Here is a 3,258-nt window from a genome sequence, read left to right on the forward strand (position 1 = left end):
AAATTTTTAAAATTTAGTTGTTTCTTGTTAGTCAAGTCAAAATTTTAATTTAAAAATTCTATCTTTTCAAATCTTTTTCATTTTTCTTTCATGTTTTTCGAAAATTTTTCAAAATAAATTTTCAAAATCTTTTTCTTAATTTTGCTTCATATTTTCAAAAACTTTACTAACAATTAATGTTTTGATTCAAAAATTTCAAGTTGTTACTTTCTTGTTAAGAAAGGTTCAATCTTTAAATTCAGGAATCATATCTTTTAGTTTCTTGTTAGTCAAGTCATCAACTTTGATTTTGAAAATCAAATCTTTTTAAATTTCTTTTTCAAATCTTTTTCAAAATAAATTTCAATCATATCTTTTTAAAAATTTAATTTCAAAATCTTTTTCTAACTTCTTATCTTTTCAAAATTTATTTTCAAATCTTTTTCAATTAACTACTTGACTTTTTGTTTGATTTTAAAAGTTTACTATTTCTTATCTTTTTCAAAACCACCTAATTACTTTTCTCTCTCTAATTTTCGAAAATTACTAACCACTTTTTCAAAACTCTTTTTAATTAACTAATTATTTTAAATTCTAACTTTATCTTATTCCTTTTCTTAAATTTTCGAATTCTAACTCATAATTAAAATAAAAACAAAAAAATATTGTTCTTTTCTTTTAATTAAAATTCGAATACACTCCCTCTCTCATCTCTTTCTATTTATTTATTCATTTACTAGCACTTCTCTTCTACTCATAATTCAAACCCTCTCTCTCTCTCTCTCTGTGTTTGAATTTCTTCCTCCTTTTTCATTCTATTCTTCTATTCTTCTACTCACATAAAGGAATCTCTATACTATGACATAGAAGATTTCTCTTCTTTTCTGTTCTCTTCTTTTTCACATGAGCAGGAACAAGGATAAGGACATTCTAATTGAAGCTGATCCTGAACCTGAAAGGACTCTAAAGAGGAAGCTAAGAGAAGCTAAAGCACAACACTCTGGAGAGGACCTTACAGAAATTTTTGAAAAAGAAGAAGACATGGCAGCCAAAAACAACAACAATGGTGGAGATGCAAGGAAGATGCTTGGTGAATTTATTGCACCAACGTCTGATTTCTATGGAAGAAGCATCTAAATCCCTGCAATTGGAGCAAACAACTTTGAGCTTAAGCCTCAATTAGTCTCTCTAATGTAGCAGAATTGCAAGTTTCATGGACTTCCATTGGAAGATCCTCATCAGTTCTTAGCTGAATTCTTGCAAATCCGTGACACTGTTAAGACCAATGGGGTTAATCCTGAGGTCTACAGACTTAAACTTTCCCCTTTGATGTAAGAGACAGAGCTAGGACATGGTTGGACTCACAACCTAAAGAAAGCCTGAACTCTTGGAAAAAGTTGGTCAATGCTTTCTTGGCCAAATTCTTTCCACCTCAAAATTTGAGCAAGCTTAGAGTGGAAGTTCAAACCTTCAGACAGAAGGAAGGTGAATCCCTCTGTGAAGCTTGGGAAAGATACAAGCAACTGATCAGAAGGTGTCCTTCTGACATGCTTTCAGAATGGAGCATCTTATGTATATTCTATGATAGTCTGTCTGAATTGTCCAAGATGTCATTGGACCATTCTGCTGGTGGATCTCTTCATCTGAAGAAAATGCCTGCAGAAGCTCAGGCACTCATTGAGATGGTTGCAAATAACCAGTTCATGTATACTTCTGAAAGAAATCCTGTGAATAATGGGATGACTCAGAAGAAAGGAGTTCTTGAGATTGATACTCTGAATGCCATATTGGCTCAGAACAAAATATTGACTTAGCAAGTCAATATGATTTCTCAGAATCTGACTGGAATGTAAGCTGCATCCGGCAGTACTAAAGAAGTCTCCTTTGAAGGAGAAGCTTATGACCCTGAGAATCCTGCAATAAAAGAAGTGAATTACATGGGAGACTCCTATGAAAACACTTACAATCCTTGATGGAGAAATCATCCAAATTTCTCATGGAAGGATCAACAGAAGCCTCAACAATAATGGTGGGAGAAATAGGTTTGGCAATAGCAAGCCTTTTCCATCATCTTCTGAGCAACAGATAGAGAATTCTAAGCAAAGCCTCTCTGACTTAGCAACCATAGTCTCTGATCTATCTAAGACCACTCTCAGTTTCATAACTGAAACAAGGTCCTCCATCAGAAATTTGGAGGCACAAGTGGGTCAGCCGAGTGAAAGAGTTACTGAAATCCCTCCTAGTACTCTCCCAAGCAATACAGAAGAGAATCCCAAAAGAGAGCGCAAGGTCATAAATATACCAAGGCGTTCAAACGCCCACCTGAGACCCTTTTCTGGAGTAAAACGCCAGAACTGGCACCAGAACTGGAGTTAAACGCCCAAACTGGCACCCAAGCTGGCGTTTAACTCCAATAATGGCCTATGCACGTGAAAGCTTCAATGCTCAGCCCAAGAACACACCAAGTGGGCCTCGGAAGTGGATTTCTGCACTATTTGCACTTAATTACTTATTTTCTGTAATCCCTAATAACTAATTTAGTATAAATAGCACTTTTTACTGTTATATTGGGGATCCCTTTTATCTTGTCATCAGCTTGGAATCACTTTAGGGAGCCTGGCCATTCGGCCAGGCCTAGACTTCTTTCTCTTATGTATTTTCTACGGTGGAGTTTCTACACCTCATAGATTAAGGTGTGGAGCTCTGCTGTTCTTCATGAATTAATGCAAGTACTATTGTTTCTCTTTCAATTCATGCCTACTTCTTCTCCAAGATATACTCTCGTACTTAATTCAGTTAAGTCAGAATGAAGGGGTGACCCGTGATAATCACCCACTATCTTCGTTACTCGCTTAGCCAAGATCCGCGTGCCTGACAACCACAAGCGGTCTACATGATGTTCAACGTAGTCATTGGACGACAGCCGGAGTATATTCTCTTGGGTCTCTGATCTATAGACCGAGTCCGGGAGATTAGAACCTTTGTGGTATAGGGTAGAACTATTGGCAGCATTCCTGACAGCCGAAAAGTCTAAACCTTGTCTGTAGTATTCCGAGTAGAATCTGGGAAGGGATGACTGTGACGAGCTTCAAACTTGCGAATGTTGGGCACAGTGACAGTGTGCAAAAGGATAAGGATCCTATTCTGACGCTAGTGAGAACCGACAGATGATTAGCCGTGCGGTAGTTGTACCTGGTATTTTTCATCCGAGACGAGAAATTTGATAGTTGATTAGCCGTGCAGAAATCGTACCTGGTATTTTTCATCCGAGAGGATCAT

The 3,258-nt window shown here is 36.7% G+C and overlaps 1 non-coding gene across 1 annotated transcript; it reads right to left on the bottom strand.

Moving 5' to 3' along the window:
- Positions 1-1,424: 1,424 nt before the first annotated feature.
- LOC148571817 (small nucleolar RNA R71) lies at positions 1,425-1,532 on the bottom strand. The gene has a single exon (XR_015908918.1). It is a non-coding gene; the product is annotated as a small nucleolar RNA R71 (small nucleolar RNA).
- Positions 1,533-3,258: the final 1,726 nt, after the last annotated feature.

The sequence above is a fragment of the Arachis ipaensis genome, chromosome B3, assembly GCF_059453495.1.
Source record: "Arachis ipaensis isolate K30076 ecotype BB chromosome B3, ASM5945349v1, whole genome shotgun sequence".
In the NCBI taxonomy this organism is placed as follows: domain Eukaryota; kingdom Viridiplantae; phylum Streptophyta; class Magnoliopsida; order Fabales; family Fabaceae; genus Arachis; species Arachis ipaensis.